A 13,736-nucleotide genomic window follows, 5' to 3' on the forward strand; every position below is an offset into this window, starting at 1 on the left:
ATCTCCATCGTATCTACTTTTCCTAATGCTGTTGCTCTTGTTTTGGACTCTAATTTGCATGGAACTAACCAGGACTGACGTTGTTTTCAGCAGAACTACCATGGTGTTGTTTTTTGTGCAGAAATAAAACTTCTTGGAATTGGATGAAACTTTTTGGAGAATTATAACATAATATATAATGAATTATTGCCAAGACCCACTAGAGGGGGGGCAAGTGGCCATAAGACACCAGGGCGCACCCACCCCCTCTGGCGCGCCCCGGTGGGTTGTGGGTCCCTTGGGGCTCTGCTGCCCTAACCGCGACACTATAAAATCCTATTTCTGGAGAAAAATAGGACAGAAAGTTTCATCGCATTTCATGATACGGAGCCGCCACCACCTCATGTTCTTCATCGGGAGGCCAGATCTGGAGCTCGCTCGGGTCTTCATAGAGGGGAATCTTCGATCTTCGTCATCACCAACCACTCTCCTTGACAAATTCTATGATGCTCCCCACCGGGAGTGAGTAATTCCTTCGTAGGCTCGTTGGTCGGTGAGTAGCTGGATGAGATTCATCATGTAATCGAGTTAGCTTTGTTAGGGCTTGATCCCTGGTATCCACAATGTTCTGAGATTGATGTCGCTATGACTACGAGTGCCATGATTTCATATCTGAATCATTTATGTTTTCACCATTATATCTATGTTTTAGATCCAAACTTGCAAGTAATATGCACCTATTATGTGTTATGATCCGTAAACCCCAGTGCGGCAGTAATTGGGATAGTTCGGGTGATGACCGTAGTTTGAGGAGTTCATGTATTCAATACGTATTAATCTTTGTTCCGGTTCTCTATTAAAAGAAGGCCTTAATATCCCTTAGCTTCCTTACGGACCCCGCTGCCATGGGAGGGTAGGACAAAATATGTCATGCAAGTTCTTTTCCATAAGCACGTATGACTATTTATGGAATACATGCCTACATTATATTTGTGAGCTGGAGCTAGTTCTATGTCGCCGTAGGTTATGACTGTTATATGATGAATATCATCCAACGAATGCACTAATCCAATGCCTATGAGTTTCCACAATTTGTTCTTGCAAACTTACTATTGCTATTGCTACTATTACAATTACTACAAAATCATTACTGTTGTTATCATTACCACTATTATCAAACTATCATATGACTGTGCTACTGATCGTCTTGCTACAGATATTTAATCTCCAGGTGTGGTTGAATTCACAACTCGACTGCTAATACTTACAAATATTCTTTGGCTCCCCTTGTGTCGAATCTATAAATTTGGGTTCAATACTCTATCCTCGAAAACTAATGTGATCCCCTATACTTGTGGGTTATCAAGACCTTTTTCTAGCGCTGTTGTCGTGGAGAATAGCTATATTTGTTGAGTCACTTGGGATTATTATCTATTTATCTCTATGAAGAATCTGAAAGATACAAGAACCAATATTTTTCCCTCTAAGACGAGGGGAGGTAGGGAACTGCCGTCTAGCTCTGTAGTTGATTCCTCTTCAGTTTTGAGTCAACTTGCAACACCACCACATGCTATTAATCCTGATATGTCGCAAGTTATTGATGATGCTACTTCTACTATGAATGATGCTAATGATGATGCTAGTATCTAGCTTGATGATAAAGTGCCACTAGGTGAATTTCTTGATGAACAACTTGCTAGACGTAAATATATTGAGAATGCTAAAACTGATGAAATTATTGAAACTGATGAAGTTCTTGAAACTAAAAATCTTGAAACACCTATTAGAGCTAGCTCTCCTAGATTTGAAATGCATAAGATACCTGAGGTTTATGTTATGGATGAGGAGATAGCTGGAGACTTTCTTGCTTGCGGTGATAGAGATGCTCTTAATAAATTACTGTGCAAACTGAAGGAAAATCTTTGAATGCTAGAATGTAATGTGATCCTAAGTTTGCTACTTCACCTATATTTCTTACTGATAAGGATTATGAATTCTCTGTCGACCCGGAGTTAATTACTTTGGTTGAATCTGATCCTTTCCATGGCTATGAAACTGAAACTGTTGTGGCGCACCTTACTAAATTGAATGATATAGCCACCCTTTCTGCTCATGATGAGAAAATTCGCTACTATTATATTGTCAAGTTATTTTTGTTCTCATTAAAGAGTGATGCTAAGATCTGGTACAATACTCATGCTCCTGGTTGTGTGCGTAGTCCCCAGGATATGATATATTACTTCTCTGAAAAATATTTTCCTGCTCATAAGAAACAAATTGCCTTATAGGTAATATTTAACTTTGTGCAAACTGAAGAAGAGAGTCTCCCACAAGCTTGAGGGAGGCTTCTCCAATTGCTTAATGCTTTGCCTAAAAATCCTCTTAAGAAAAATGAAATACTTGATATCTTCTATAATGGACTAACCGATGCTTCTAGGGACTTCCTAGATAGTTGTGCTGGTTGTGTTTTCAGGGAACAAACTGTTAAACAAGCTGAGGAATTATTGAATAATATATTGAAGAATTATGATTATTGGACTCTTCCTGGACCATCGCCTAAACCCACTCCGAAGAAGAGGGGTATCTTATTTCTCAGTCCTAAAGATATGCAAGAGGCAAAGAAGTGTATGAAGGAAAAAGGTATTAAAGCTGAAGATACTAAGAAGTTACCGCATATTGAAGAAATACACGGACTTGCCACACCACCTCCACAGGTGGTAGAAGTAAATTTCTTTATCAAAGTTTGCTGAATATGACATACCTTACAATAAACATCCTAGCCAATGCCTTTAGGAATTTGATAATTACATTAGAAAACACGATCACTTCAATGCAAATGTTATGGAACAATTGAAATACAACTCTGATATGATTTCTCGATTGAGTGACTTGTTATTTAGAATCACTAATGATGTTAGAAGCGTAGGAAAACATGCCTCTATGGTTCAAACCCTATTAGAACAAGTTGCTAAATCTCAAAGAGAATTGGTTAGTGAAATGAACAATAATATGCATGATTATGCCGTTAGAGTATCAACTAGAGGAGGCAAAATGACTCAGGAACCACTTTATCCTAAGGGACACCCCAAAAGAATTGAATAAGACTCTCAAAGAATTAATATTGATGCACCTAGTCCTCCTAAAAAGAAAAAGAAAAATGATAGGACTTTGCATACCTCTAGTGAACCCGAAAAAGAAAAACCACCTGAAGATAATAATAATGTCTCTATCTCAGATGCTGAAACTCAATCTGGTAATGAACATTCATCTAGTGATAACGACAAATATAATGATGATGTTCATGAAGATACTCAACTAGACAATGATAAAGAACCATATAATGATGTTGAGATAGAACCTGATGTTGATCTTGATAACCCACAACCTAAAAATAAAAGATATAACAAAAGATACATTGTTGCTAGAAAACATGGAAAAGAAACAGAACCATCGGTTCAGAAACATATGACCTTTCCAGCTAAACCATCCAAGAAAAAAGATGATGAAGAATTTGAACGCTTTGTTGAAATGCTTAGGCCAGTCTTTTTGCGTACACGCTTGACTGATATTTTAAAGATGGCCCCTTATGCAAAGTACATGAAAGACATCATCACTAATAAGAGAAAGATACCTAAAGTTGAAATTTCCAGCATGCTTCCTAATTATTCTTTTAAGGATGGAGTACCTAAAAACATGGAGATCCAGGAATACCAACTATACCTTGCTCCATCAAAAGAAATTATATCAAAACCGCTTTGTGTGATTTAGGAGCTGGTGTTAGTGTTATGCATTTCTCTTTATATAAAAGACTTGATTTGAATAAACTCACACCTGCTAAAATATCTTTGCAAATGGCTAACTAATAAACTGCTATACCTATCCGTATTTGTGAGGATGTGCCTGTTGTTGTTGCAAATGTTACTATCACGATAGACTTTGTTATACTAGAGATGCCCGAGGACGAAAACATGTCAATTATCCTTGGTAGACCATTTTTGAATACTGTAGTGGTTGTTATTGATTACAATGAAGGCAAGTTCACTTTCATATCAACGGTAATGAGCATACGGTGCACTTTCCGAACAAACAATATCAAGTGAATGGTACTAATGTTATTGAAAAATCTCTGACACTCACTATTGGAAGTTTTCAACTACCTCTACCTACTGCCAAAAAGAAATATGACATACTTGTTGTTGGGGATATGCATATCCCCGTTGAGGTAACTTAGTGGTTTATGAAAGTTCTTCGGTTTCATGCTAATCGAAAGTGGTTGTTAATAAGACTTGATGAACCCTATTAATGGATCATTTTTTAAGAGGTATGAAGTTAATGAATTCAGTAGCCACAACCTTCTCCTCCCACATTTTGTTTCATGTTTATCTTAGTTAAATAAAATAAATTGCCATGTTTTGTCTGTTTTTTGAATTTTCCGTGCTAAAAAGTGGTCAGAATACCCTTGAATTTTAATACGATTTTTTGAATATTTCTGAATTTCTGGTATAAATAACATCATAGGGGTGCCACTATTGTCCACAAGACACCAGGGCGCGCCAGCAACCCCAAGCGCGCCCTGGTCAATTATGGGCCCCACGTGGCCCCTCTCACTTATACCTTTAGCCCATGTCATCTCATACCTCCAGAAAAAAAATCACCATAGCTCTCTCTCTCTCTCTCTCGTGTTCCTGCTCTCAAACCAGCGGATTTCGATCTCTTTAATCGAAGCTCCATTTCCGAAACTATTTTGGGGGATTGTTACTTGGTATGTGACTTCTCCATTGGTCCAATTAGTTTTGCTTTAGTGGTTTATATTTTGAATAATTATCTACTCTTGGTGTTGTTGTAAATGGGCTTGCATGTTGAATTCTTGGAGCCCCAAGTAGTTTGATTGCTTGATTAGCCTCTAGACATCCATATGAGTAGTTGCTATCAATGTTGTGAAGTTTTGTTGCAAAAATTTTGTGTCCCAAAAGTTTCAAAATAAAAATGCAATTCTTTAGGAGTTCTTAGAGGAGGAGGTCTGCGGAGGCATCATCGAGTAGTGGCTTGATATGATGGTCTTATCTTGAGCCAAGTGCAAGCTCAATGTGGGATGGTGCTACCAAATCATGCCTATGGCCGTGTAATGATTTCATGGTAAGTGCAGGTATTAAGGAAGAATTTGAGTAACATGTTCACAACACCGAGCTCGGCCCCTACATCGAAGATAAGTTCATCCAACATCTCAACCTCACAGAGACGTTCACTAAGAAATTTTAATATCATCCTCGTGAGTCTAGAGTTTCATTTAGTCTTTATGGTTATCCGTTTACCATGCCTCTAAATGTGTTCTGTAATGCCTAGAAAATTTCATATTGGGGTTCGCCGGATGCACTGCCAAAATCTGAGTATGAGTAATTTTTTATTAATATTTGCTTTGGAGAGGATAGAGGAGTGAAACAAGGTAGAATAAAAAGTATTCATTTCACATCAATTCACTACTTCGCACTCTTGAATGGCAAATGCATCGTGGGCAAGCAAGATTTTAGCAAACTATTGATACGTCTCCATCGAATCTACTTTTCCAAACTCTTTTGCCCTTGTTGTGGACTCTAACTTGCATGATTTGAATGGAACTAACCTGGGCTGACACTGTTTTCAGCAGAATTGCCTTGGTGTTATTTTTGTGCGGAAGTAAAAGTTCCCAGGATGACCTAAAAATTTATGGAGAATATTTTAGGAATATATAAAAAATAGTAGCAAAAGAATCAACCAGAGGGGACCCACCAGCTGACCACAAGGGTGGTCGGAGCGCCCTACCCCCCTGGGCGCGCCCCCTGCATGGTGGGTCCCCTGGACCTCCTTCGACCCTAACTCCAACTTTATATATTCACGTTTGGGGAGAAAAAATCGGAGAGAAGGATTCATCGTGTTTTACGATACAGAGCCGCCGCCACCTCTTGTTCTTCATTGAGAGGTTAGATATGGAGTCCGTTCGGGGGGTCCGGAGAGGGGGGTTCATCGCCAACATCATCACCAACCTTCCTGCATCACCAATTTCATGATGCTCACCGTCGTGTGTGAGTAACTCCATCATAGGCTTGCTGGACGGTGATGGGTTGGATGAGATTTATCATGTAATCGAGTTAGTTTTGTTAGGGTTTGATCCATAGTATCCACTATGTTCTGAGATTGATGTTGCTATGACTTTGCTACGCTTAAAGCTTGTCACTAGGGCCCGAGTGCCATGATTGCAAATCTGAACCTATCATGTTTTCATGAATATATTTGTGTTCTTGATCCTAGCTTGCAAGTTGTAGACACCTATTACGAGTTATGATCCGCATACCCCAAGGTGATGATAATTGTTATTCTTTCCGGTGATTACTGTAGTTTGAGGAGTTCATGTATTAACTAAGTGCTAATGCTTTGGTACGGTTCTCTATTAAAAGGAGGCGTTAATATCCCTTAGTTTCCATTAGGACCCCACTGCCACAGGAGGGTAGGACAAAAGATGTCATGGAAGTTCTTTTCCATAAGCATGTATGACTATATTCGGAATACATGCCTACATTATATTGATGAATTGGAGCTAGTTTTGTGGCACCCTCGGTGATAACTGTTACATGATGAATGCCATCCAACATAATTATCCATGATTGATCCATTTCCTACGAGCTTTTCACATATTGACCTTTGCTATGTTACTTTGCCATGGCCACTGTTACAATTACTACAAAGCTGCTACTATTACTTTTGCGACCGTTACCGTTACTTTCATACTACTTTGCTACTAAATACTTTGCTGCAGATATTAAGTCTCTTAGGTGTGGTTGAATTGACAACTCAGCTGCTAATACTAGAGAATATTCTTTGGCTCCCCTTGTGTCGAATCAATAAATATTGGTTAAATACTCTACCCTCGAAAACTGTTGCGATCCCCTATACTTGTGGATTATCAAGACCTTTTTCTGGCGCCATTTCCGGGGAGCATAGCTCTATTCTCTGAGTTACTTGGGGTTTGTATCTGTTGATCACTATGAGGAATTTGAAAGATACTAGAAACAATATTTTTCCCACTACTACGACGGGAGCTAAGGACTTGCCATCTAGATCTGCACTTGATTCACCTTCTGTTTTCAGTAAGCTTCGACACTACCACCTGCTAGAAATCTTATATGTCGCAAGTAATTGATGATGCCACTTGTGATATGAATGATGCTTATGATGATACTATTGTTTTGCTTGATAATACTGTTCCTCTAGGAGAATTACTTGATGAACATCTTGCTAGAGTTAGAACTATTGATTATGCTGAAGATGATGATATTTCTGAAATGGATGAAATTATTGAAACTGAAAACTTGGAAACACATGATAAGACGGGCTCTCCTAGATATGAACTTCTTGTTATGCCTGAGGGTTATGTTATGGATGGAGAGGTAGCTAGGGACTTTCTTGCTTGTAAGGATAGAGATGATCTTAAGAAATTATTATGCAAGTGAAAAAAAAAATCTTTGAATGCTAGAATGCAATATGATCCTAAGTTTGCTACTTCACCTATCTTTGTTACTGTAAGGATTATGAATTCTCTTTCAATCCTGAGTTAATTACTTTTGTTGAATCTGATCCTTTCCATGGTTATGAATCTGAAACTGTTCTGGCACATCTTACTAAATTCAATGATATAGCCACCCTATTTGCTCATGAGGAAAAAATTCGCTATTAGTATATTCTTAAGGGTAATGCTAAGTTATGGTTTAATTCCCTTGATCCTGGTTGTGTGCGTAGTCCCCAGGATATGATTTACTACTTCTCTGGAAAATATTTCCCTGCTCATAAGAAACAAGCAGCTTTAAAGGAAATATTGAACTTTCTGCAAATAAAAGAAGATAGTCTCCCATAAGCTTGGGGGAGGATTCTCCAATTACTTAATGCTTTGCCTGATCCTCCTCTCAAGAAAAATGAAATACTTGATATCTTTTATAATGGACTAACCGATGCTTCTAGGGACCACCTAGATAGTTGTGCTGGTTGTGTTTCCAGGGAAGAAACTATTGAGCAAGTTGAATTGCTATTATATAATATATTGAGTAATGATACGATTGGACACTTCCTGAACCAATTCCTAAGCCAACTCCAAAGTAAAGAGGTATTCTATCTCTCAGTCCTGAAGATATGCAAGAGGCAAAGAAATCTATGAAAGAAAAAGGTATTAAAGTTGAAGATGTTAAGAATTTACCACCTATTGAAGAAATTCATGGTCTTGATAACCCAACATAGGTAGTAGAGGTCAATTCGCTCTATAGATTTGATGAAGGTGATATACCTCATAATAACTGTGCTAGTCAATGCTTGGATGAGTTTGATAATTTTATTGTTAAACAAGAAAAATTCAATGCTTATGTTAGTAGAAAATTGAAACGTAATGCTTACATGCTTGACTGCCTAGGTGATTACGTGAGTAGAACTGTTAGTGATCTTAATATTATTAGTAACCATGCTTCCATGGTTAAAACTCAAATAGAACAAGTACTTAAGGCACATGATGATTTTTTCAATGAGTTGAATCGTAAGAACAACGATAATGTTGTTAGGGTTATGACTAGAGGTGGTAAGATGACCCGGGAACCTTTGTATCCTAAAGGCCATCCTATGAGAATTAAGCAAGATTCTCAAAGAATTAATACTGATGCACCTAGTCCACCTAGTAATAAAAAGAAAAAGAAAACTGATAGGACTTTGCATGCTTCTAGTGAACCTGTTATAGACACACCTGATGCTGAGACACAATCTGGTGATGAACATGAACCTAGTGATAATGTTAATGTTGATGCTCAACCTAGTAATGATAATGATGTAGAGGTAGAACCTGCTGTTGATCTTGATAAACCACAATCTAAGAATCAATGTTATTATAAGAGAGACTTCATTGCTAGGAAACATGGTAAAGAAAGAGAACCTTGGGTTCAGAAACCCATGCCCTTTCCTCATAAACCATCCAAGAAAAAGGATGATGAGGACTTTGAGCGCTTTGTTGAAATGCTTAGACCTGCCCTTTTGCGTATGCATTTGACTGATATACTGAAAATGTCACCTTATGCTAATTAAATGAAAGATATTATTACAAATAAAAGAAAGATACCAGAAGATGAAATTTCCACCATGCTTGCTAGTTATACTTTTAAGGGTGGAATACCAAAGAAATTAGGAGACCCAGGAATACCAACTATACCATGCTCCATTAAAGGTAACTATGTTAAAACTGCTTTATGTGATTTGGGAGCCGGTATTAGTATTTTGCCCTTCTCTTTATATCGTAGACTTGATTTGAATAAGTTGACACCTACTGAAATCTCTTTGCAAATGTCTGATAAATCAACTGCCATACCCATCGATATTTGTGAGGATGTGCCTGTTGTAGTTGCAAACGTTACGATCTTAATGGGCTTTGTTATTCTTAATATTCTCGAGGCTGGCAGTATGTCGATCATCCTTGGTATACCCTTTTTGAATAATGCAGGGGCTGTTATTGATTGCAACAAGGGGAATGTCACTTTTCATGTTAATGGTAATGAGCATATGGTACACTTTCCATAGAAACAACCTCAAGTTCATACTATCAATTCTATTGGAAAATTGTCAACTATTGCTATTGGAGGTTTTGAATTCCCTCTTCCTATTTTCAAAAAGAAATATGATATTCTTATTGTTGGGGACGTGCATATCCCCGTTGAAGTAACCTAGTGTTAGTAGAAAATTCTCCTGTTTCATGTTATTCAAAAGAAATTTGTTAATAAGACTTGATCAACCTTGCTAAAGGATTCCTTTTGATGAGCATGAGATGAATGAATTTAGAAAGCACAACTCTCGGCACCCACCATTTACTTTCTGTTATTTAGATAAAATAAAGAAAACAAATACTATTATCCGTTTGTTTTCTGAATTATCCATGCAATAAAAAATGCCCCAAAAATAAAAGTTGTCCAAATGCCATGAAAATTTATTATGATTTTTTAATATTTCGGAATTTTTGGCACTGAGAACACACGAGGGGGCTGCACTTGTGGACCACAAGGGTGGAGGGTGCACCCTTCCCCCTGGGCATGCCCCCTGCATTGTGGGTCCCACGTAGGCCCCCCTCACTTATTCCAGCACCCATCCACTTCGTCTTCCTCCAGAAAAAATCATCCCATTGCTCAAACCTGTGTTCTTGCTCATCTTGCAACCATTTTTTATCTCCTTGTGCAAATCTCCATTTGCAAAACTGGTTTGGGGGATTGCTCTTCGGTATGTGACTCCTCCAATGGTCCAATTAGTTTTTGTCTAGTGCTCTATATATTGAATTTTTTTGCTGCTGTGGTGACCTTGTTCTTGAGCTTGCATGTCAAATTTATATGGTCCAAAGTAGTTTTTATGCATGATATAGCCTCTAGACACTTGTAGGAGTAGTTGCTATCAATCTTGTTCAGTTTGGTTCACTTGTATTTTGAGTCACTAAAAATTTCAGAAATTTTCAGAAAAAAAGAAATGATGAAGAGATGGTTGAGAGGCTCTTCAAGCCAGGTTTCAAAGGAAAATGAAAATGAAGAGAAGAAGAAGCCCAAGTACAACTTTCCTCGCACCGCGGAGGTTCAACCGTGTGAATGGCCAAGTGATGCATTCTTGAGGGCGGCCAGAATTTATGAGGATTTCTATTATTTGGTAGAGAATGCAGGCATCACTGACTTCCTCCACGATAAGTGTGATCAATACCTCCTACTCACTAATACCTTCGGGCAAAATTTTCACTTTCATGCTCAAAAATCACCACCCACAGTAGAGTTTTATTTATATGATGAGCATAAGGAGATGACATTTTTTTATTTTTGCGATATTTTCAAATTACCTTATGAGGGCAGCGTCAGTGAACCACATCCTACATATGTGGAAGATTTTATTGATGAAGTTACCGTATGGGAAGGGAGAGGAGTGTCAGAAGTGAGAGTGGCTAGTTTGCATTTTCCTATTTTGCGCTATTACTCATTATTTGCTGGGAGATTTTAATTGGTCGGGGGGAGAGTGGAGGCCTTAATGCCCCCGACCTCGCTATTTTGCACAACGCTTTACTTCGTGATGAAACTTTTAGTTTCAGCGCTAGTGTTGCTTGATGGTTGACTTTAAACCATTTGAGGGGTCCTATCATTGGAGGTATCTATGCCTCCCGCCTTGCTAGACGCTTCGACATACCCATTAGGCACTCAGGAAGAGGAGATGCTTCTACCCACTAGATACTTAGACTATAACAGTATGGTAGCACATGATTTTATTAGTGATGATAAGGACAAGAGACTCATCTATAACCTGGTATTCAGCGAGGAGTCACATTATTACTTTGCCTGCACCTTCTTTGTTCGATATTCATTCAGGAAGGAACCTCACTTTTCCCGAGGACATTTATGCATACTGGGGGTGGACGTGATCCCCAGTTCCTAAGCCAGAACCATCACCTGATCCATATGAGGAGTCTATTTATCAGTGGGAGCCACAGTAGCTCGCTAACCAGTCGAACCCCTAGGATCCTCCTCAGTACCCAGAAGAGGGCTACTTTGGTCCATGGGCATAGACCAACTTAGTCCAAAAGCCTAAGCTTGGGGGAGTACGTATTTCTCACCGACATTACATTCACGCTAACACACTCATTCCAGTTGTCGGTGTTCATACTTGTTCATTGTATTATCCATGCTAGTTTATTTTATTTTAACCGCTTTCTTCGTGTGTGTTTGAAAAACTTTGAGAAAATCTAGAAAAAAATTAGTTGTAGCTTCTTTTTAGTTTTCCTATAATTGTTTAGTAGTAGTATTAAAGAAAATCCAAAAAAAATTCTGATTCTTCTTTTGCTTGTTGGGAGCTTTATCATGTAAACAGTTTTTCTCTTTCTTGTTTTACTACTTCGGAAAAACAAAAACTCCAAAAATATTTCTGTGTGTTTCTTTGAAATTCGTTTCTTTGGGCCGGGAGGAGAAGATCACGATGAAAATGATGAGTGGCTCTCATATGCATCATTGTTGATCTAACAAAGATCCCATATTACCTTGTCTTCTCCTTTGAAATAAATGTTTGCAGATTCTAGCTTAGTCCAATGCACGTGCAGGCTTATTATTATTCACACTGTTCGGTCATGCAAGTGAAAGGCAATAATGACGACATATGATGAAATGATTGAGATGTGGAAAAGCTGGTATGAACTCGACCTATTTTGTTTTTGTAAATATGATTAGTTCATCGTTCTTGATTCAGCCCATTATGAATGAAACATGTTTGCAATGACAACCAGACACTATAGTTACTCATGCCATGCTTAATTAGCTACGAGTTTATAATGGTTTACCTTGCATGCCAACATGCTTTTAAAATGGTTGTGATGTAGTATGATAGGATGTTATCCTCCTTTGAATGATTCTAGTGGCTTGACTTGGCACATGTTCACGCATGTAGTTGAAACAAAATCAACATAGCCTCTAGGAAATTTATGTTCATGGTGATTTATATTCTACTCATGCTTATACTCAATGTTGGTTAATCTCAATGCATGTTTATGACTGTTTTCGCTCTCTAGTTGGTCGCTCCTCAATCTTATGCTAGCCTTCACTTTTACTAAGCGGAAATACTGCTTGTGCATCCATTTCCAGAAACCCAAAGTTGTTCCATATGAGTCCACCATACCTACCTATATGCAGTATTTACCTACCGTTTCAAGTAAATTTGTATGTGTCAAACTCTAAACCATCAAATAATAATCTGTTTTGTATGCCCGAATCGCTCATGTAGCAATTGGGGGTTCTCGGTATCTTCCATGCTAGGTGGGTTATTCTCATGATGAGTGTTGATTGAATTGTCATTCACGAGAAAGTGGCTGGTAATCGGGACGCCCAGTTCCATGGTCAAATCAAATCAAAATATAATATCAAACAAAACTCCCCCACGACTGTTGTTGGTATGGACAGTACCCGTTCTTTTGGACCAGCCGTGGAGTGTGCTTGTTGGTGGAGGGGGAGTAAAAACTTTACCATTCTGTTTGGGAACTGGCTATAATGTATCTACCATGGGAGATACCGAGATCTCTTGGTTGTTATGTTGACAATGAAAGCATACCGCTCAAAATTATATTCATCTCTATTTCAAAAAGCTCGAGCTATGGCACCTCTGCAGATCCCCGCTTCCCTCTGTGGAGGGCCTATCTATTTAGTTTTATTGTTGAGTCATCATCCTCTTATAAAAAGCAGCAGTTAGAGAGCACCACTGTCATTTGTATGCATTGTTATTAATTGATATTGAGTATGACAGTGATTGGATCGCTTTTACCATGAATTACAATGTCTAGTCAGTCCTTGATCTTCAGGTGTGCTCTGCATTTATGTTTTGTGGTCTCAAAAAGGGCTAGCGAGATACCATTTTGTTATATCATATCATGATTAATTGTTTTGAAAAAGTGTTGCCATCCAAGATTTTTTATTATTGCTCACTAGTTGATTATGCCATTGATATGAGTAAATGTGAGACCTAAATGTTATTGTGAATATGGTTAGCTTATACCCTTTGCTGAAAACCTGAATGTTGGCTATACATATTTGCAACAGCAAGATTAGACAAAGCTTGTAAAGGTTTTTCTTTATCACTTTCAGTTTGTCAACTGAACTGCTTGAGGACAAGCAATGGGTTAAACTTGGGGGAGTTGATACGTCTCCATGTATCTACTTTTCCAAACTTTTTTTCCTTTGTTTTGGACTCTAACTTGC

Source organism: Triticum dicoccoides, chromosome 3B (assembly GCF_002162155.2).
Source record: "Triticum dicoccoides isolate Atlit2015 ecotype Zavitan chromosome 3B, WEW_v2.0, whole genome shotgun sequence".
NCBI lineage: Eukaryota > Viridiplantae > Streptophyta > Magnoliopsida > Poales > Poaceae > Triticum > Triticum dicoccoides.